At 41.8% G+C, this 23,964-nt stretch overlaps 1 protein-coding gene and 1 long non-coding RNA gene across 5 annotated transcripts in view; both read right to left on the reverse strand.

Annotated features, from left to right (window-relative positions):
• The window catches only part of LOC117514716 (RNA-binding motif, single-stranded-interacting protein 3-like), a 459,452-nt gene that overhangs the window by 379,051 nt on the left and 56,437 nt on the right, over positions 1 to 23,964 (reverse strand). The window lies entirely within an intron of this gene.
• On the reverse strand, positions 1,418 to 22,181 carry LOC117514718. Its single transcript, XR_004561945.1, has 3 exons — positions 22,092 to 22,181; positions 6,961 to 6,969; positions 1,418 to 1,428 (listed from the first exon to the last, which is right to left on the reverse strand). It is a non-coding gene; the product is annotated as an uncharacterized LOC117514718 (long non-coding RNA).

Below are 23,964 nucleotides of genomic sequence, written 5' to 3' on the forward strand. Positions count from 1 at the left end.
CAGCTCTCGAGCAAGTGTTCCAGCATACTGCTCCGGGACGTGAAACAGCATGCTCCCTCATGAGGCTGAAGCAGGGCAGCCGCTGGGTCACAGACTATGCTATCGACTTCCGCATCCTGGCAGCGAAAAGTGAATGGAACCCGGCTGCTCTACTCAATGTGTTCTTTCAGGCCCTGTCTGCAGAGATTCGGGATCAAGACCACCGAGCCAACATGCCTCCACGCCGCTCCTCCTCCTCCACTAACGCCCAGCTCAATCCATCTCTGCACAACAACGAAGAGCTGATGCAGTTAGGGTGCACATGCCTGACCACATCTGAGTGACAGCGCCGTTGTGTGGACAGCCTCTGCTTCTGCTGCAGACAATCTGGACACTTAAGAGCGGGTGAGTCTCAATTCCATTTCCTCTGTTTCGGCACAAAATATAATCCCAGCCAAATTAATTTCTGATCACTCCTCCATTGCTGTTTCGGCTTTTGTTGATTCCGGTTCTGATGACAATCTGATTCTGTTTTCTCTCGCCAGGTACCTTCACCTTAAGCTGTATAACATTTCACGCCCTCTGGTGGTAAGTGCTGTGGATGGCCACGTACTGGGCCAAATCACTCACCGCACTCAGATGGTTAAATTACTGATTTCCCACTCACATTCCGAATGAATCAGTTTTCATGTAATGGAAAATATGACTCAGTCGATCATCCTGGGGCACCTCTGGCTACAATGACACGGGCCTAATTTTGATTGGGTTAAGGGCGAAATAATATCTTGGAGCCCGGCCTGTAATAACATATGTCTGCAAAAACTTGAACGCACTCTGCAGGGTTTTAATCTGAATCTCTCCAGGGTACCCGAGTGCTACCATGACCTCTCTGCCATCTTTAGTGAGGCTAAAGCCAAATCCTTACCTTCACATCGTTACTATGACTGTACTATTGAGCTTCTCCCACACTACAGGGAAAACTCTTCTCTGTCGCCACTTGAACACCATGCAATGATTGAGTGTATCCCGGAGTCCATGGCAGCTGGTTTGATCCGACCTTCGTCTTTTCCCGTAGGGGCCGGGTTATTCTTTATTGAGAAGGATAAGACTCTCCATCCCTGCATTGATTACCGCGGCCTAAATGATGTCAAGGTGAAGAATCACTATCCATTGCCCTTAATCTCCTCCACCTTCGAATTGTTAGATGGTGCTGCAATCTTTACCAAACTCGATCTACGTAATACATATCATTTGGTCCATATAAGAGAAGGTAACAAGTGGAAGACAGCTTTTAACACTCCATCCAGACATTACGAGTACCTAGTGATGCCATTCGGACTCACGAACGCACGCGCCGTGTTCCAAAACCTCGTTAAGGACGTGTTGTGGGAATATCTGAACAAATACATCTTTGTATACCTTGATGATATCTTTATCTTTTCCTCTGATCTGGCAACACACACCCGACACCTTCACACCATCTTACAAACACTGGTTCAAAATGAACTTTATGTAAAGACAGAGAAATGCGACTTTCATAGCTCCACTGTATCATAATATCGGAAGGGGAAGTCAGGATGGACGCTGAGAAGGTTTTGGCGGTGCGTGACTGGGCTGTTCCCACATCTCGCAAGGAATTACAATGATTTCTGGATTTTGCAAATTTCTACCTGAAGTTTATTCATAACTTCAGTACAGTCACAGCACCTCTGCAAATGGTCACCTCATCTCTCCGGCCGTTCGACTGGACGCCAGAGTGTGACGCGGTCTTCAGAGTCCTAAAGAATTGCTTCACTGTGGCCCCCATGCTTCTCCTTCCTGACCCTGCTCGTCAGTTTGGGATTGAGTTTGATGCCTCTAATGCGGGAGTAGGTGCGGTCTTGTACCAGAGAAATCCATCCGACAATAGGCTACATCCGTCCGCTTTTTTGTCGAAGAAACTGACTGCAGTGGAAAGCAACTATAGCATCAGCGACCACGAGCTGTTGACGGTAAAACTCTCGCCAGGCCTGTTGGGCCATATTTTTCAGCCGTTTCAGTTTTACCCTGTCATACCATCCGGGCACAAAGAACGGTAAACCAGATGCTCTATCCCATCAGGGGGACTCGGTAGATGCGCCCACTGGCCCAGAGACCATTCTACCTAAGTCGTGTTTTGTGTCTGCACTTAGGTGGGATATAGGGTCACGAATAAAATCTACAGTAGGGGATGCACTGGTTCCCACTTGTTATCCATGAGGCAAGCTTTTTGATCCTACTTCCCTTAAAGGGGAGAAGATCTGTTGGTGTCATGACATCCGCATGTTTTGTCATCCGAGAATTAAGAAAACTATTTATTGTGCAACAAAGGTTCTGGTTGCCTGGGCTCGTGAGGGATGTCACGGAATATGTAACTGCCTGTCAAGTGTGTGCTCTAACCGTCTGCCTGCGGGTGCCTTGTTGCCGTTACCGGTCCCTATGGACCCACATCTCGCTGGATTTTGTGACCAGTTTTCCATTCTCAAAGGGGTATATGGTAGTTATGACTGTAGTTGATCATCTGGGCTACCATCCACAGGCCAATGGGCAGACAGAATGGCTTAACCAGGAGCTGGAAAAGGGGCTTCGGATTCTCGCTTCCCATCCTGCATCATGGTCAGAACAGCTCGCTTGGACTGAGCTTGCTCATAACAGTTTACCATCAGTTTTCACCGGTTATGCCCCGTTTCATATAGTTTTTGCTCTACTAGTCTTGATTCCATGGTTCCCTCCGCACTCAGTTTAGTTCTTCACTGCCAACCAATCTGAGCATGCACGCTCAGCGTTGTTGCATTCCTCGGTTGCATATAAGTCTGCTGCGAAATGTAGGCATTCGGATGCTCTGACCTACTCCCCGGGCCAGAAGGTTTGGCTGTCTACACGCCACCTTGCCCTTAGGGGCTTGCCTAAGAAATTGGCTTCCAGGTTCGTTGGTCCCTTCCCGGTCTCCAAAATCATTAATCCTATTTCCATCCATCTCCATCTCCACCGGTCCATGCATGTCTACCCTACTTTTCATGTCAGTCATGTCAATCCCATCTGGTCTAGTGCGTTGTGCCCTCCTGTCGTTCCCCTATTGCCCGCCCGGTGTGTGGATGGTGGCCCCGTTTTTACCGTGTGCCGTCTCTTGGCTTCTTGCTGTCGCGGTGGCGGCTTCCAGTATTTGGTTGATTGGGAAGGTTATGGCCACGAGGAGCGGTCGTGGATTGTTTGGAGCGGTCCTGTTTTATTTTGGACCCTGGTCTAATTCAGGAGTTTCATGCCACTCACCCTAATACTCCTGGCCCGTTGGGGGTTGGCCGTGGGGGTGGGGGGGGTGGGTGGGCTGTCAGGGTCTGATGGTTTGTTTGGTTTTCTGCTTTGTTGTTAGGCCGTTTGGTTATTTTTTGTTTTTGCTCATGTATTGCTTTTCTTTTCTGTGTGTTCTTTTTCTTGTTTTCTGTGTTTTTTGGACTGCCGTCCAGTGTACTGAACACTGCTTTCCTCACCACTAAAGATTTTTTGCAACCAGAGCTGTTTGTGTGAGCTTCGCATTTGTGTCCTACGGAACCAGCCTGTCAGATCATTCTGGCCAATGATGGACACAACGGGCTAAGATCCATTTCAGCGAGCGGTACGCCACCACAGTCTGCAGCTCGCACAGCAGGAAGACCAGCTCGCTACACTTAGCTCCGGGTTTAGCGAACTTTCTAAACGCCAGCCTGGGCCTAACCAGCCTGTCACTCTGAAGAGTTTCATAAGCATATTTACTCTCCACTTTGAGTCAAATATGCACCATGTCTAATTTTTCCAGATGCCGCATCTCACACGCTTCCGACCAGTCAATGAGGTAGCATTTTCTACTTGAACAGATGTGTTTTTCCTCATCATTCTGTTTCACCAGTGTTTTCCTCCTGCTAACAGGCACTGTATGTGTAAACACAGATCCAGAATAATTATGTGGATGAAGGTATTCATTCTGGTAATTATTCCAGTTTTATCAGTCTTGTTCAATCTTGTCAACAAAAACAAACACGACAAAAAATGTTTACATTGAGATGCTGCACAACTTCCAAATGGAATCAAGATTTCTGGTGCTCATTTTGCTGCAGTGAGATGAACTGTAACTTTTATTTGATGTGACTGTGGGAGTATTAATATTAAGGTGTGTTGAAGTGGAATTTTGGTTATATTAGTGTTGTAGTTTAACTACTACAATCCTGCCCTAAGTAGCTCTGACATGAGCCATATAAAAATGGATGAAATGCATTGCAAAGCTGTTTAATTGTGAAGCATAAACACTGGATTGACTTTAATGTGCTTTTGCAGCATGCTCTGAGCAATTGTATTTTGCTTTAAGAAATTAAATGATACATTTATTTAATCTAGTTATGTCAACTGGACCTACAAAGCTTGGTTGTTTAAAGGAGAAAGGCAAACTGCAACAAAATGTTTCAATTCATTGTTTTTTATTATGTTTTCATATAATATGTTTCCCATTTAAACAACCATATTCTGTTTGACTTGTTTGACTGGTTGACATGGCTGCATGAAGTAAATATAGCACTGAATTTCTCAGCGTGATTGTAACAAAATACAAGTAGTAGTGCAGGACTCAATATCAGTAGATACCCAATTTTAAATTATTTGGAACTTAATCAGGGGTTACAAAATTTTATGACATTTCAACTTCAATTACCACATTTTCTGGACTATACATTGAATGTCATTTTGAAATGTGGTGCTTCTTCATGCAACAGTAAAATTAATTTAATGGCTGTATTATTTATTTATAATGCAAACATTGCATTAACAAGCAGAAGCTCAAGAGCTAATTAATGTTATTATACCAGGTCCAAAATGCAAATAAACTGCTTCTTTGAGTCACTGAAGGGGAGGCTCATATGTGAGGGAATTGTCCAATGTAATGGAACATTTGAAAACTCTGCATATTATTTATTTATTTATAACGCAAAGGCTGTGTTAGGCAGCAGGTGCTAACAAGCAAACTGTTATTTTAACAGGCACACTATGCAAGTAAACTGCTTATTTTGGTCACTGAACAAACAATAGACACTTTTGGAAAAACAGTTAGATAACAGACTCATTTGAACTGATTTACTGTTACTAATGCAGTCCAAGCAAGTTGTCCTTGTGGCAAAAAAAACTTATATTCCCTCTTTTAGGTCTTTTAGGTTGAGAGCATTATTACATAAATTTCCATATTCTCCAAGATAAAGAATGTTTTTCTCATTTAGAGTAGCCTCTTCTACTTCTGTTCCAGAGTTTGAATCATGGAACAGAAGGAGCTTATCATGTGCATAGACAGTGCCATCTTGTGGACATAGATCATATTGCTATGGATTTTTAGCACGTTTTCATATATAAAATGCTTCAGAATATAAGTCTCCAAACCTCCTAAACAAGTTCAACATAAATAAATAAAACCTGGGACATACACCACAAAAAACAGTAATATAACTTTTTGTTTGTTAAAGTGAGATGTCATTTGTTGGTATGCGGTTACAGCACGTTAACAATAACCCAGTGCAGGAAAGGTGTCAACGGGATTCCTGAGAATTGCTGTTCCACCTTGAGAATTAGATTTCCAAAGTGAGATAAAAACTAGTGAGAGCTGCTGCAGCCCCAAAATCATCCAGACAGCGAGGTTATCAGCCAGACCCCAGCACCATGAGAATACATAGTGTCTCCAAATCCTATTGTAGCATGAAATGTCACAGCACATTAGCTACAAGAGGGATTACCCTTCCTTGAAAGTAAAAGAAGGAGGGAATCATTGAAGGAAGATAGAGAGGGTGGAGAGACATGTGCAGTGAAGGCATGGCGCCGCATACGGGTAAGTGTGTAGTGAATATAAACTACTTCATGTTTTATAATCTGTACTGGCATTTGTAGTATGCCCTTGCTCACTACGTTTTTCCTCACATCCACTTTTTCTTTTCTATTCTCATTTCTCCCTCTTTTCTGCCACTGCTGGTCATGATAATTTCAGGATCTTGATTTGGCTACGCTTTGAATTATGAATTCTGTGCGAACATGCACACACACACACACACACACACACACACACACACACACACACACACACACACACACACAGAAACACAAAGCTTATCTATGACTGGGAGTTTGAGTGAGATTGGCAGACTCAGACCAACAGCTTGTGGCTGCACTTTGGAAGAAGGCAAGAGTTTTGGTGGTTGTTTTCTCCTCTTCTGTCTGTGTTTGTTGCTCATTCTGTAATTCTGCTGGCCTCTGATGGTTTGCAGGATGTCCGACTGAAATGTGTTTGATGTTTAAGATTGGCTATTTGATGGACAAGACGTCTGCTGTGTCTCCAGTTTCTCTCATGCTGTCCAGTTTGGATTTTGGACCCGATCTTCCACCCGGTGCAAAGCAGCGCAAGTGCCACTGTCTTTTATCCAACCCAGACAGCTGTCATTTTCATGCCCATTGCCCAGATTCTTTAAATCATGAGTGCACTTCGGCTCATTTGCATGTTCATGGGCATATGTGGTTAGGTGAAATGCCTGTAATACTGTATCATGAGAAAGCAGAATGTGACCACCAAAAACCTTGTTTATAGTTTAAACTAAAATATGGAAGACGTATCTTACTACTGCAACATATAAATATTAGACGTTAGGCCAGGCTTTTAGTGGTCTATGCCATAATTTCTTATAGCTGCCTTATAATTGCAATGCACAAACACAAAAGCATTTGCTAATTACCGTATTTTCCAGGCTGTAAGTCCCACTTTATTATTTATTTGAATAATCCTGTGACTTATATTTCAAAGATAAAAGTAAAAAAAAAAAATTGCATTATCATGATATTACTGGCATATTATTTATGGCCACAAGATGGCACCATCTCTATACCTGAGAACCTGCTCCTGTTTACTTGTCTGAATAAGGTACTGTCTGATCCACAAACTGGAGCATAACACAAGAAACAGAAGACAATCTGACTCTGAAGGATGTGCTAGGTCTTAGAAAATTGCTGAAATTAATAAATCAAGCTCTCAAACTGAAAGATGACAGTAGTGAATAACGAAAGAGAATAACCATCATACTACTCCATACTTCACTTGTTTGCATTTTGTAGGTCAACAAACAATGCACAACAAAGAGGACAGCAAGGCTAAGGTGAGGGTAAGTATAATGTCTTAAAACATTTATAGTCATTTTATTTAGCATAGTAAACCTGCACAGCATTGATATTTTCATCTCTTCAGTGGCAACAAGAAGTAGTTTACTCTGATTAGATGCAACTAAACTCTGGTGAGATATATAATCTGGAAAGTATGGTACACATCTTGGGTCTGGATGTGAAAATGACACTTGGGCTGTATGGCGTTTTGTGCTGCATGTAAGGGTGTTTGTTATATGCTCGGCAAATTCAATTTGTCAGCATCAAACAAAATTTCTCTTTCTTCCTGTAACACTGCTTGACATATGTGTGATTGTCCATCTTTCCTAATGTCCATCAAGTCATGCATTTCAGAGAAGAACCCTTCACATACTTTAAATGCATTTGTTCACATTTGTACCATCCCATGCTGAGCAACATTATGCTTTGCTGAAGAAAGTACAAAATGTCAAATAATCACAGCAGCTCTGAAATGGATCACTGATGTCCAGGGGGCAAATTTGGTAACTGTGAAACTGTGTTATTTAATCACATTCCAACAGTAACATACCTGTGGACATTCTCACACAGTATTCAAAAAGGAGCCAACAGCTAAATAGGGACAGAAAATGTAACAGGGTCAGCACAAAACAACAATCACATATGATGTCGTATTTTGAGAGTCACGTGTAGTTCTTGGTAAAGTTTCCCTTTTTTAATAATAAAAAAAAACTTCTGAGAGAGAGAAAAAAGAGCAAGAGTCAATGCAACATTTGTTCATTGGCAGCAGTGCCCCAAATCAGCCAAAGCCTCAGAATCTAGACTCTGGAGGTTCATGCCTGGACCCAGATCCAAACTGATAAGACTCTGTCTGCCGCTCTCTGATTATGTGGTTTGTTTTCATCAGATGTTATCCACGTTAACGACACTGGACCGTCGTGACGGCACTTTCTTTGTTTGGCCTCATATCACTCGACTCAAGCTCTCCACACACTACAAACACACACCGCGGCGACACCAACGTTATGTTGTTATGCGACAAGGAGGAACCAGACAAAATTTGAGTTTGTTCATCTTTACAGTTCTTTCTACTCTCATTGACCATCCTTTATTCAGCCACCCTGTCCTATTTCAACTTTCCCACCTCTCAGTTTGAATTTTTCTTTCTCTAATGCTGAACCTCTCCTTGGGCCTCATTCATTAATATATGGGTAGAAATGTTCTTTCTGCATCAAAATCACTGCTGCATTCGTGACATGTGCATACTGGCTGATTTTATTGTTACCACCTTGCGTGGTCTACTTGTTGAACATCTGAAATTTACATCTGAAAGTCTACACTACAAGCACATCTTTAGTGCACAGAGGCACAATTACAAAAATTATGTCACTGTCCAAATAATTATGGACCTGATTGGATCAAAAGGTCTTTGTGATGTCATCAAGTCAGTCCTTCAAATGCCACAAAAGAGATAAAGTGAAAAGAAAAGATTTCAAATCTGACCTGGATGTATCTTCAGATTACACCAGGTCTTTCCACACCCAGGAACCACATCTCCATAACATCTTGTAAACATCTGCCCTCTACTTTTGGAGTTTTCACTTGCACAGTCAGACAAAAAAACACACTCACACAGAGGCAATCACATAACCTCAGTCCCTCTCTTCTGGATGGTGGAGGTAATAAACTTTAAACAGGCTGTGAGTATCCTCACACCAAAGATTCCTGGTTGAGCGACTCAGAGGACCGAAGGAGACCTCTGCTGAGAGGAAAATTCTAGGGTTGGTCTTGGTGAGAGTTTATTTTCTGTCACAGACGTGCACTGTATTTTCTTCCTGTAGCCATCACAGCCTCGAAGCCGGCAGTTGGCACTTATGTGTGTGCGTGAGCACCTTATTTACATTGCACTCAAAATCCTGATGCACTTTTTCATGCATTCATATGTGGTTGAGTGATTAGAATCACTCAACCACTGATTGTAATACATAGAAATCAACTGGTTGTCTGTACAGGTGTTGACAGGTAGCTTGGGTGAAGGGATTAAAAAGTATAACTGGTATATAATCTCAAGAACCATTGCACCATTGAACCATTGCATTATCTAGCTATCGGTATCTGCTAATTTGTGCTTATGGTGCTAAAATAGAATTTACCGTATTTTCTGGAGGATAAATTGCACCTTCTTTTCTGTATTATCAGCTCTTTCATATTGAATTTTTGTGCATTGTTGTAATTTACTTTTTAATTAATTGGCATTTATTATTTTACAATTAGTTTATGGTGTTTTGATTCCTGGTAAGGTCCACTATAAATAGCCATTATAATTATTATTGTGAATAATCCATGTGTGATTTTGCATTATATAAGTCGCACCATCACAGGGATTCCCAAACTAGTAAAAGAAAAAAAGAAAAAACTGACTATAGTCTGAAAAATACTGTAAAACATTTCACTCGACAAAAATACTGGAGCACAGACCTCTTAGCTGACCTGTTAGTACAATTAACTGCAGAGAAAGCTATATTATCTAACTATTTGAATAGAATACTCGTAAAGAAACTAGCTGCCTTTCAGGCAAAAGGTATCTGGATGATTACAGGTATTCATTGGGCCATAATTATGCATAACTTTGTCTTAAAATAGCTCAAATTAATGAATTACACAAAAATTCACCCACCACACAGTTATCGTGAATTGGAGAAACTATGTGTACACACCAAAACCAGTTTCTGTACTAGGATATAAACATGTTTATTTGTTAAAAATCGGTTGTTTTTCAGAAAGACAACCAGTTTTTATTTTTAATAGCAAAGGAGATTGTGCAGCAACTAAACATAACAATATCATAATAAAGTCTTCTTTTGCATACATAAATGCTTGAATGTAGGTTTTGATCACATATCAAGTTCTGACAGACAATTAATAGTAACTTTGTTCAACTCTGTAATACTTGGACAATGTATGTGTGTTATAACAATAATATTAAATTCATTCATCAGGCATTTTAAATGAAGAAAAAACTAACGAAGTGCTGAACATAACTCCAGAACATTAAACAAAGATGCCCATATCACAGAGTAAAACAATAAGACCATGAAACAATTTTTACACAGAAAATAGTTACAAGAAGATAAAGACCACAAAACCGATAGGCAATAGAAAATAAATAGGTTTTAATTCTAGTCTTAAAAGAGTCAGTGGAAGTTGTCTTTCGAATCCCAACAGGCATGATATTCCACAAAGTAGAAGCATGGCAGGACAAGGCTCTGACTTCTTTTTAACCATTGAATCACAGAGCAAGTCCACATCCAGCATCCGCAGGGTGCAAGGAGGCACATAAGGCTTAACAAGTTCAGCAAGATAGTTAGGTTCATGTCCATTTAGAGCCTTACACATCAGCAACAAAACCTTGAAATCTGCTGTTGGCGTCACAGGGAACCAGTGAAGGGAAGCCAGAACATTTTACAACATCCTTTCCAGCCTGGTGTGTGCATCCATGTGTATTGGTTAAAGATAGACCTCTGGTTCGTATTAAACACTAGGCTGAAGTCATATCACCTTTTGATTCTTTTGGCCACATGACCTTTGAGAAGGTCATAATTGTTTAACTGAAGCACTTTGGAGTTGTGTGCTCATGAAAGATAAACTGATTAAATTTTGGTCAGAATGGATCAACTATCCAGGTCATGCAAAGTGTACTATACAGTAGTATCACCAAATCAAAAAGAATTTATTTCTAAATATGCATGAAACCCAAGGCGTCTTCTGGTTTCTTGGGACAATCTCTAAAGGAACTGTTCCATCATCAAAGCCATGGTTAAGACTATTGTAAGGCTCTGCAACAGATGATACCATGAAATCAAAATAGCATCAAGAGACACACGGCGCCTCTATATGCCCATACCAACCGCAGTGTGCACACAAAAACACAAACATGCATAAAGACATCTAGCTGCCTTTTTAAGGACTTTATTATTCAGAAAACAATGAAATATGAAGATTGCTGCAACACAAACATATAGGAGGAAAACATCTTATGTGTAACCTGTTTGCACTGGATCAAAGGAGAAAACAAACGCTGAGAAACCCTCCACTGCAATCACGCTTTTTCTACACCGGTGTGTAGCTATGTTGAGAATATCACAATAATTTAATTATTATGACAGCTACAAAACAACAGGCACCACTTGTTCTGGTCACTGTATTGTAATATTTGTTGAAGAAAGGAACCAACATGTTTAAAATGGCCCTTAAAAAGAGTAATTAAAAAGAAAACCCTACAATTTGAATCTGAGTCCAGCTTTTTTAGAGGAGGATGAAGTCGTATATGACTATACTCTGGAACATACAGTACACATTATTTTTTAAAAATGTAGCTTAAAGCATCATCGATATATCAGGTTTTCCATGTAGAATATATCTATCTTCAACAAGTCCTTTTCTCTCATAAATGATAAAAATTCTGAATGGATCAAGCTAAGACTATAATTTTCCTCAACAAATTTGCAGAGAACACCTCTCACCCAGTGACCTCTGGGATAGGTTCCAGCCCCCCGTGACTCTGAATTGGAATAAGCGAGCATAGAAAATGAAAGAATATGCACATAAGGCAAGAATGTTTTGGTTGAATTAATTAAATCGGATGTTGTACCATTGGTTTTCCCCCATTTGCATTTCACGGTTTTCTTTGCCCTGTTTGCATTTGATTGATACTCTTCTTGGCTACAAAAATGCAGATTAAAGATTTTGACATAAGAGATTTGGTTTAGCAATGCCAAGTAAAACTGTTGGTTTAATATGTAGTGAATTATTGTTTAAAAGTAGCAAAGTAAATGACATAGTGTAATACATACTTTAGTCTGAGTAGAATTGCACACCAGAAAACTACTCATAAAAGTACAAGAACCATCCCCCAAAAACTTAATAGTTATGGGAGTACCATAATTGCTTTTTTACCTCTGCTAAAACGAGACAGCTTGTGGAGTTCACAGAGACACAGAACTAATGGGTGGAGTCCCTATACGATGTCAGTGTAGCACCACGAGGAACCGTCCACCATCAACGAATGGGACTAGAATGGCTCATAAACAATATAAACTAATGCAAACCAGGCAACTCAACAATGATGCAGCGCATCACAAGCTAGGGACAGAAGGTCTTTGGACAGCTTTGAGCAGGAGGCACTTATCGGCACCATGAGCAGTATAAGCTTAACAGCATTGAGTTACAACAATGTAATGCTTCAAAGACCGTCTGTGCATGCAAAGGTTTATGAACCCATGCATTTGTCTTGCACATGTCAGCTTAAGAATGACTTATACTAATACAAAGTTTATCTCTGTAGCTTTGCTGCATGTTGCTGTGTTTACGTATGAAAAATCACTGTCATCAGTGACAGTGCCTTTTGGTCATTCTGTTGCAGTTTGTCTTTCTGTTCTTCAAAAAAGAAATGACAACGACAAAAAGAAAATGTTCAATTCCTCACTTGTTGAAAAATGTTTTTCACCACTCACACACACACACACACACACACACACACACACACACACACACACACACACACACACACACACACACACACACACACACACACACACACACACACACACACACACACACACACACATCATCTTCAACCGCTTATCCAGGATTGGGTTGTGAGGACAACAGCTTCAGCAGGGGACCCCAAATTTCCCTTTCCCAGGCCACATTAACCACCTCTAACTGAGGGATCCCGAGGAATTCTTAGGTCAGTGTGGAGATATAATCTCTCCACCTAGTTCTGGGTCTTCCAGGAGTATCCTCCTAGCTGGAGGTGCCTGGAACACCTCCCTAGGAAGACTTCCTTCTAGGCATCCTTCCATCTTGGTAGATGATGTTAGCACTCTGGAATTAGGACCATTGGCAGCGTCTTGTATGGCAGACCAATCCTGGCATGGCAGTCACAACCACAGTTTGGACATACAAAGCCAGAGGAGTTCTGAGGTTGCTGTCTCTCTTTTCATTTCTGTCTTCTTGATTCTAGCTGTTTCTTTCGTTTTGTCTGGCCCGTTGCTAGACCCGCCCTAACTGTATAGCGCCATGTGTTGCGGTCTGCTGCGATCTGTTCCCAGCTGGCTGGGTCTATGTCAGTTAGCCTCAGGTCACGTTTGCAAACGTCTCTAAAACACAATGCTGGTCATCCTACTGGGCGTTTTCCTGAAGCCAATTTGCCAAACAGGATGTCCTTCAGGATGCACCCATCCTTCATTCAGTATACATGCCCTAGCCAGCGTAGACGTCACTGGCAAAGAAGAAGGTTGATACTTAGGGAGCAAGAACATTCCAAAACAAAGGTGTTGGGTACTCTGTCCCTCCAGGAAATACCAAGAATGTGCCTCAAGCAGCGAAGGTGAAAGCTTTCAAGGCTGTTTTCTTGTCTGGCATATGTGGTCCAAGACTCACTACCATACAGAAATGTGCTTAGAATGCATGAATGATACACTTTAAGTTTTGTGTTAAGTGTTAGGTGGTTATTGTTCCACACTCTCTTTCCGAGTTGAGTCATCACACCGGCAGCGCTGGCTATCTGTCTGTCAATTTCCTTGTCTATAGACAGGTTGTTAGTGACCGTTGAACCAAGATATGTAAAGTCATCTGTCACTTCAAGTGCTTCTGTGCCTATGGTGATGGCGGGCGGCTGGGGGACATCCTGACCCATGACTACTGTTTTCTTAATACTGGTGGTCAGTGCAAATTCCCTGCAGGCATGAGCAAACTGGTTGAGCATCTGCTGCAGCTCGTGCTCAACGTGTGTGGTCAGTGCTGCATCATCGGCAAATAGCAGATCTCTGATCAGCACTGTGTGGACCTTGGTAATCTGGTAAGGCATCCTTACCAGATGCCCAAAAAACTGGCTCCTTTCAATGGGAAGGAGCAGTGGCTCTACTCTGAGCTCCTCACGGATGGCCTGGCTTCACAGCTATGAGTTATTTTAACGGCAGCACACAAGCTGACATATACCATAGAGCAGAACAAACAAAGTAGTACAGCGGTAACCAGGTAAAAAAAACCCAGTTGAGTTGGTTCCAGCATTGCAGAACGTTAGAGTTAGGTCAAAGGTTGACACGACTAAGGTTTTCCCATGCAGTGATCTCTATAGTGGAGTCCCTCTGCATTTTCTGTGTTTAAACTAGATTATGCCAAGAGAAAACAGGTCCAATAACATAAACTTACTTTCACAAACCATCTTGTCAGTCAGTGAGCTCTGCCTACACTCTCTACACTCTGGTAAGAGAGCAGTGGAAGACACGTTCAACATTTCAAAAAACCAAGACTGGGATTAATTTGTCAAATATCACCAGTGTTCTCACTTTGAAAGCCATTATGTTGTGTGTTCAGGCATTTAAAAGTACTTTAAATGTTATTTTTACCCTCAACCATCAGTCTTTAAAACTCAAAGAGACAAACGTGGATAGACAGATCTGCAAAGAACTTTGTCAGAGAACTGTTATTTTTGGAGACTACCTTGACTTTACACAGTGGGGTGCCTGTCTGGGGGAAACTTGAATATACAGTAACTCAGCTTCCTACTGACAAACCGCAAGGTTATAAGAACATGAAGAGAAATAAAGATGGAAAACAGCTGCACACACATACACACACACTCATCTTCAACTGCTTATGCAATTTCGGGTCGCGAGGGCCTGGAGCTTATCCCAGCAGTCATAGGGCGTGAGGCGGGGTACACCCAGGACAGGATGCCAGTCTGTCGCAGGGCCACATATAGACACACACCTGCATGCACACCTACGGAATTTAAAGTTTCCAAACCACCTAACCTGCATGTCTTTGGATGTGGGAGGAAGCCGGAACACATGCAAACACATGCAGATCACGCAAACTCCACACAGAAAGGACACAAGTAGGATCCCATGACCTTCTGGCTGTGAGGCCACAGTGCTAACCACAAAGCTACCGGGCTGCCCGAAAAACATCTGCAATGCTCGTAATCTGTTTCCCATCGCCGCCACTGAGATGAAGAATCTGGGACATGCAGGACTGTAGATGGCATTGTAAAACATCACCGTAAATTACAGCGCAACACGGTGGTAAAATTCTCTGTGCACTTCACTGACTGTTGTAAGATGTCAGGGTGGTGATTCCTGGAGCAACGAGTACAAAAACGTGGCCGCATGTGTGGCCTCAAATGAAAATTCAGACCTTCATTTAATGCGAAATGCAGATTTTACAGCTAAAATTGTTGCCACGGCAGCAGTGTAAAGAGACTGAGAAAGGGCTACATCGTTACACAACCACACATGTGAGACTACTGTGTGATAAATTTTGCAAAAACCTAATTAATTTGTAAAATTTTTACATTGGTCTCCGTCACTCTTTCGTGTGTCCTTATAGAAATCTCTATAGTCTCTTAATTTGCAACTGCAACTGTCCTTATAGAAATCTCTATAGTCTCTTAATTTGCAACTGCAACTACAATCACCATTGTTTTAGGTGAAGCTGGAGCTGTTGAAGGTCTGGGACATTTTGTGGGGATTCTAGTATTGGACATACATTTAATACAGCTCTAAAGTGAGCTCCTGTGCAACAGTGTAACTTTCCTGCATAAGTCACAGTAATTCATTAATTGTTCCATTTAGTCCAAAGAAGAACATATTTTTTTTATGTATATCATGTTGACTTTGAGATTTAATTTAATAAAAAGTTTTTTGTTTCACTGAAGACATAGTTAATGCTCAGTCAGTGTTAATTAAATGCACATTATATCAAGAAAAAAAAATTAAATTGCATTGCATTGGAATCCATTTCAACAGCTCGACTGAATTTTATTAAATCAGCACTTGAATTCTACATACCACATATTGGAAAAGACCCAGAATGCATTACATCATCAACACCTTTTTTGTGTTTTTTGTTTGCACATCAGCGCACTTCCAGTAGTAGCTAATGTGCTTAATTTTGTAATGACTTTTTTGTGTTTGTTAACCATGACTTTCGTATGCGTTATCTCCAATTCTGTCGTCATGGAAGGAATGGACAGTCCCACCGCAGTTAAGCAAATGTCTCACTGAAAGGGGAGTTCCCTGCAGTGTTAAACTACACAGAGAGCCGGTGAGTGTCGTGGAGAAAGCTGCACACATTTATCCGATTTTGGGGAAGTGTGACCATAAAGAGTCTGAGAGAAAGCAACAGCAGGTGATGATGGTGACTGGCTGTGTTCATTATCTCAGTGAGAAAGCTGTGATGTGCACACCAGCCATTCATGTTAGTGATGTGTACACTTACCGGTGTCGCAGACCAAACGGTCCGCCCCTAAAAATTGGTCTGCCCTGCCTCCACTGCACATGTGTCATTTCAGAGCTCTCTTCACCCAAAGCGATCAAATGGATTAATGGGATTATTAACCTACAGTTGACAAGGTAAAACCTTTTAAATCATGCGAAAGTCAGTTTTAAGCAGAAACTAGGCTTGAATCGGTGACGCTTTGAAATGATCATGTAGCTGTGGCGCTCTGATCACTTCCTCCATCTTTTATGATGAAAAAATGTTGATTTATGGGGAAATGATTGTTGTACAAAAGCTTCAGTTATGTGTTGCTGAGATAAATGATGACTGAGGTGCAGTTTTAAGCAGAAATGAGGTGATGATCTGTGAACCGCCGCTGATGACGCATGCGCAGTGAAGATAGGGCGGACCGATTTTTAGGGGGGACTGTTCGGTCTGTGACACCAGTTCACTGACTGTGGACGGAGAAATGAAAGAATCGGGCAACACAAATGTTACCGTGGCCATTGGATGTTTACTGACTCATGTGGAACTCGTAGAACTTGGAATTATCAAAAAGACACAAGAACATTGTTGACATACGAAGGAATGTGGAACTGAAGCAGCGCCAGACAGCAGAACGAGATTCTACCTGGCTACATGGTGTTTCCAAAGCAACAGTTTTTATTTTGCCAGCAAAAGGAAGCCGCACACAGAGTCCACGTTACAGGCAACACCACGACCGATTCGAAGAACTAACACTGACAATGCATTTTTATCCACTTCAAGGGTCAGCGACTCCTCGCACATGGGCTTACCTTTCTAAACTGAGCACTTCTTACACCAATGAAATCAGTTATTAATAACATCTTTATACAAATGCAAATTAGTTCAATTCTTTGAAATACCCCACCCCGTGGGTTCACTCTCAGTCGGGGGTGATGTTGAAAAACCCTTAGTCATGGAAAAGTACCAGACCAGTCGGTTCATCTCTGGGTCAACAGGCCCTGAGCCATGAAAATTTACTCTTCTGGTAAATCCCACGTTTTATTCCAATATTCATTTTCTTCACAGATTAAGTGTTTCACTCAAATTATACCTTTAACTCCAAATTCTGGTCTTAAAGTTTCCTTTGAAAGAAAACATACATTTTGCACAAAACATATTTTCTGTTAAATATCTGTTCAATGTCATCAGAAATGCACAATAAATGCCTTTCCTGGCATTTCATATAAGTTCTTCATTAACACATCTTTCTTTAACAAAAAAATTACACTGCAGCTGCTGTGTGTGAACACTGGAGGAGTAAAATCAGATACTGTAAATAAGATGCTCCTATTTTTTAATTCCAATCATGTTTAAGCGGAAGAAAATCGATGGATGGATGGATGTATATATATATATATTATTTCTACGTCATTTTCTTATTTTATTGTATTGTTACAAGTATTATTATTATTACTTATCTTCGCACATGCTGTTTGATGCACATTTTCTTCTACTCGCACTCATCTTGTGTGTTTATTAAGAGCTGACGTAACGTGAATTTCTCCACTGTGAGATCAATAAAGTCTTATCTTAAATACATTGGCTATTAAACTTTGTAAAATTCAGGTAAACATCAACAGTGCGCCCCCTATGGCGGTACGTAAGTACCTTTATTATTTGGCTGCGACGATACGCGTGCTCTGATTGGCTAATTTCCAGTCCGATATTTTCTCTTTTACAACCGGTTACCATGACAATAGGTCCGAAAAATGTACAAACCAGAAAGCTAAAAACAAAAATAGAAAAACCAAGTCGGACATGAACATACTCCATAAATATGTAAACAGCATCAGAAAAAACACACAAATTGAAAGCCTACCAGCTAACGACGGTGAAGCGAACATGTCTGACTACGAGCCCAAAACCACACTAATTGCACACGCATCTCCTTGTACCCATCGTAGCAGCTCTGCAAACTCCGTTGCTTTGTTGCCACACAAATACTCATACTAGTTGAAGTGCAAGTGCATCCAGCACAAAAGAGAGTTTTACACTCAAACTCCTCTTTGGAAAGCCTCACGTCACGGACGCGTTCGGAACAGAGTGCACTGAAAGGCCAAGCACTACAGTGCGCCTCAGTAGTGTGTGTGAGCCTAATCTACTCAGGCCTTTTATCCCATCTCCTCACTACACTTCCACTTAAATCAACACTTCACTGAGAGCTACAAAGCCAGTTTGCAACCCTGACAAACACATCCACGAGCACATAACATGCACACACTTTACTTCTTCTCCTTGAATGTTTATCTCTCACTTTGGAGCTCTCGCCTAACCCAAGCCTCAGACACAAACAGGAAGCCACAGCTCACACACGCACTCTCATGCTGTCACACACGGATGGTCACACACTAGCACATACAACACACTGAACGCACACTCTCACACAACGTTACACAGGGGGGCTGGTTATCTCTCACGTGAATCAGTAGAAGCTGAATGTAGCTTTTCAATCTGTCCTCAGTCAGCAAAGTTGGCCAGGATGTAAGTTGACGTGTCAAAAAAAAAATTATTCACTAAACATAAATATGGCGATCCATCAGCAATTTTGACAGAGGAAGTGCTGAATTCTTGGGAACCCACTTTATCAAGTCCTCAGAGTAAAGCTGGTCAAGCTGACCCTTGTGCATCTTCCAAATACGAGGTCTATTAGAAAAGTATCCGACCTTATTATTTTTTCAAAAACCATATGGATTTGAATCACGTGTGATTACATCAGACATGCTTGAACCCTCGTGGGCATGCGAGAGTTTTTTCACGCCTGTCGGTTACGTCATTCGCCTGTGGGCAGGCTTTGAGTGAGGAGTCGTCCACCCGCTCGTCGATTTTTTTCATTGTTTAGGAATGGCTCAGAGACTGTTGCTTTGTTTGATAAAAATTTTTTCAAAACTGTAAGGCACAACTGAGTGGACACCATTCAATAAATTCAGCTGGTTTTCGGTAAAAATTTTAACGGCTGATGAGAGATTTTGGTCTGGTAGTGTCGCTTTAAGGACGGTCCACGGCGCCTGACGGCGATCTGCGCTTCGAGGCGGCAGCGTCTCGCCATTTCAAGTTGAAAACTTCCACATTTCAGGCTCTGTTGACGCAGTAAGTCGTCAGAGAACAGAGAACTTTCAGAAGAAGTCGGCATGAGGAGTTTATTCGGACATTCCATTGTTAACGGTCATTTTGTAATGAAAGAACGTGCGGGCAGAGTCGCATGTCGGGCTGGACCCGACCGCGGGGGGTCGCGGCAGGAAAAACACCTCCGTTGGAAATCTTAACGGGCAAGTTGGAACATGCCCAAGCTGTTAAACAATTTCTCAGTTACTCACTTGTTGAAAGCCATTAAAAGCCACCTGAATTCTACAAATGGTTTTCAACACGGAGGTGTTTTTCCTGTCGCGGCGCACACAGATTTGCCGAGTCGTCATGGAAACGACTCGGCGAATTTGCGCGTACGTCTTTCATTAAAAAAATGTCCTTAAACAGTGGAATGTCCGCATAAATTCCTCATGCCGGCCTCTTCTGAATCTTCTCTGTTCTCTCACGATGTCCTGGGTGAATTAAGCCTTAAATTAGGATGTTTTCAGGTCGAAACAGGCCGACGACAGCGCCTGGAAGCGCTGCAGGACGTCCCGCTCCGTGGGAAGTCCTTACACCGACAGAAACACCCCATAATCTCTCATCAGCCGTTAAACTTTTCACAGAAAACCATCTTAATTTCTCAAATAGTGTCCACTCGGATATTCCTCACAGGTCCAGAAAAAATTTTGATAAAGCAACGCGCGCCGTCTCGAGCAGCGTGTGAAACAAAGGAATTCAGCCGAGAGGGCGGGACCACATCTCACTCAAGGCCTGCCCACAGGGAAATGACGTCACCGACACGCGTGAAAAAACTCACGCATGCGCACGAGGGTTCAAGCATGATTGGTGTAATCGCATGTCATTCAAATCCATATAGTTAAAAAAAATAATAAAAGGGTCGGTTTATTATCTAAGAGACCTCGTATGAGTTGTAAGCACTGCACAACCACAAAATCTTACCAAGAATAGTTGTCTAATTTATCGTCAAAATATATACCGCATTTTCCGGAGTATAAGTCGCACCTGTTAAAGAAATGCCTCTTGAAGAAGAAAAACCCCTACATAAGTTGCACTGGAATATAAAGGGGTACCAGTGTTCTGTATTATCGTCCCTTTAATTTGGGATTTTTGTGCATTGTTGTAGTGCATTTTTATGACTGACATTTACGCTTTTATTATTAGAGTTTGTTTAATGCTTTGATTCCAGGAAAGGTCCTTTATACAGTGCATCCAAAAAGTATTCACAGAGCTTCACTTTTTCCACATTTTTTTATGTTACAGCCTTGTTCCAAAATGGATGAAATTAATTATTTTTCCTCAAAACTCTACACACAATACCCCATAATGACAAGGTGAAAAGGTTTTATTAAATTTTAGATTTTTATAAATTTATTTAAAAAAAAATCTAAGAAATCACATATACATAAGTATTCACAGCCTTTGCCATGAAGCTCAAAATTGAGCTCAGGTGCATCCTGTTTCCACTGATCATCCTTGAGATGTTTATACAGCTTAAGTGGAGTCCACCTGGGGTATATTTAGTTGATTGGACATGATTTAGAAAGACACACACCTGTCTACATATAAGGTTCCACACTTGACAGTGCATGTCAGAGCACAAACCAAGCAAGAAGTCAAAGGAATTCACTGTAGACCTCAGAGACAGGATTGTCTTGAGGCACAGGTCTGAGGAAGGGTACAGAAACATTTCTGCTGCTTTGAAGGTCCCAATGAGCACAGTAGCCTCCATCCTCTGTAAATGGAAGAAGTCTGGATCCACCATAACTCTTCCTAAAGCCGGTTTCCTGTCTAAACTGAGTGAGCAGGGGAGGAGGGCCTTAGTCAGGGAGGTGACCAAGAACCCTTTGGTGACTCTGTCAGAGCTCCAGCACTCTGTGGAGGGAGGAAAACCTTCCAGAAGGACAACCATCTCTGCAGCAATCCACCAATCAGGTCTGTATGGTAAAGTGGCCAGATGGAAGCCACTCCTTAGTAAAAGGCACATGACAGCTTGCCTGGAGTTTGTCAAAAGACACCTGAAGGACTCTCAGACCATGAGAAACAAAATTCTCTGATGTGAGCAGACAAAGACTGAACTCCTTGGTGAGTGGGGGGTTGGTAAGGTTAGACCTTACTTGTGTGAAGCGCCTTGAGGCAGCTTTGTTGTGATTTGGCACTATATAAACTAAATAAACTGAATGCCACACATCATGTTTGGAGGAAACGACGCACCATCCCTACAGTGAAGCATGGTGGTGGCAGCATCATGCTGTGGGGATGTTTTTCAGCGGCAGGAAGTGGGAGACTAGACAGGATTGAGCGAAAGATGAATGCAGCAATGGTCAGAAACATCCAGGATGAAAACATGCTCAAGAGCTCTCTTTTTTCTTGTAATGAACAAGAAATGAGACCGTTTCGCTGTCTGCCGCAAAATAAACAAATTTTTTTTTTCGGGTAGCATGGTGGCTTAGGGGTTAGCTTTGCTTCATCACAGCCAAAAGGTCATCGAATCTAACCTGGTCCTTTCTGTGTGGAGTTGGCATGCTCTCACCGTGCTGAGTGGCTTCTTTCCGGGTGCTTCTGACTCCTCCCACCTCCAAAGATATGCAGGTTACGTGAATTGGTGACTCAAAATTGACTGCAGGTGTGAGCAATTGAGTCAGTGTGTTTGTTTGTCGGCCATGGTATACTCCTCTGGTCACCCGTGACCCTTAGCTGGACTACACTAGGTCACTTAACTAATCCAAAATGCACATTACACCCTTCCTTTCATCTTTGCCCTGGTTGCCCATTAAGCTGTGTTTACACTGTGTGAGTTTTGGCCTTTTTACACTGATTTTTCACTTGTGCGAGAATTTTTGGATCGCGCCGAGTTTGAACTTAATGGTGCGCCTTGCATCGTGTAGTATACATGGAGTAACGATCCATCGGCAATCATATGGTCAGATGAAAATCAAACCTGTTTGATATTCTGGTCAGCTCTCGTGAAGGTATCGTGCTGTTGAAGCAGCGCTACGAACATCTGCGAGCCGATTTACCCCAAGCTCTCCCACTGCACGTGTGCAAACATCGATGTGGAATTGGAGAGAACATAAACAGTTATCATTTCTTTGGGAGAGCAGCTTCTGTTTACATTTTGCTTCTGGAAACACAAGTCCAAAGTGTGGTTTTTGAACGTACAATGTCAGATCCCATCAGAGCATCGGGTCGTATAGTGTGAGAACATAAATCATACACTCTGAAGTTTTACACCCTGCGGTTTTGTCGTACAGTTTGAGCTGGAGCCAAGTACAACGATTGAAAATATCGTACAGTGTCTGTCCAGCTTTAGTTTTTAAAATATCATGTATCATTTTCTTAAAGCCCAGAAGTGTTTGACCCTAAACTATATTTATGATCTTTTAACACCTCACATGACTCTGAGGTTCTCAGATGCTGCTCTCCTAGTGGTTTCTAAATCCAGACTAAAACACAAAGGTGACTCAATATTTGCCATCAGGTCCCCCAGACTTTGCAATGGTCTCCCAGAGATTAGGATGGCTAAATCTGTCGCCATATAAATCTCTTCTTAAAACACACTTTTATAGTCTGTTCTCCCTCTGATCCCCCTCGTACCTTTTCCCATATGTTTCTGTTAACATTTACTGTTATGTATTATTACTGCAGTTTATAGTTTATTGCTTATTCTATATTGTATATTGTTTTCATGATGATGCTCTTGTTCTTTGTGTTTTATGATTCTCCTGTTTTCAATCCTGTAAAACACCTGGATAACCCTGTTTTGGAAAGGTGCTATATAGGTCAAATTCATCATTATTATTATTGATATTATTAATTATGTAGTAGTAGTAGTAGCAGAGGGAGAAGTAAATGATTCAAATATGTGTCCACGCCTCCTCAAACAAATCAAGATATCAGAATGAAAGGTATCAAAGGCTCCATACAAGCCTATCCTGCCTATGGGCAGCACCGTGGTTTAGTGGGTAGCACTGTTGCCTCACAGCAAGAATGTCATGGGATCCATTCGCACCTGTGGCCTTTCTGTGTAGAGTTTGCATGTTCTCCCCGTGTTTGTGAGCTTCCTCACACAAGAATAGAATAGAGCCTTTATTGCCACTGCACATATATACATACAACAAAACTTGTCCTCTGCATTTAACCATCCTAATTACAGTTAGACACAATACAACCACTAGGAGCAAGTGGGCAACCACAGTCCAGCGCCCGGGGACCAACTCAGATGTAGAGACACTGCCTTGGTCAGGGGCAGAAAAAGGAGCAGACCCTAAATAAGCACTTTTTTAAAATGCAGGTTAGGTGAATTGGAGAGTTCATAATTGTCCAGGTCTCCCTTACAATAGTGACATGATGCCATGGCAGTTTAGTGACGTCAGGATGAAATCACTCATACCACTGTAATCGATCGATAAGAGAGATGGATCTCCTCTATCGCCCTCT

The sequence above is a fragment of the Thalassophryne amazonica genome, chromosome 7 (assembly GCF_902500255.1).
Source record: "Thalassophryne amazonica chromosome 7, fThaAma1.1, whole genome shotgun sequence".
NCBI classification, from domain to species: domain Eukaryota; kingdom Metazoa; phylum Chordata; class Actinopteri; order Batrachoidiformes; family Batrachoididae; genus Thalassophryne; species Thalassophryne amazonica.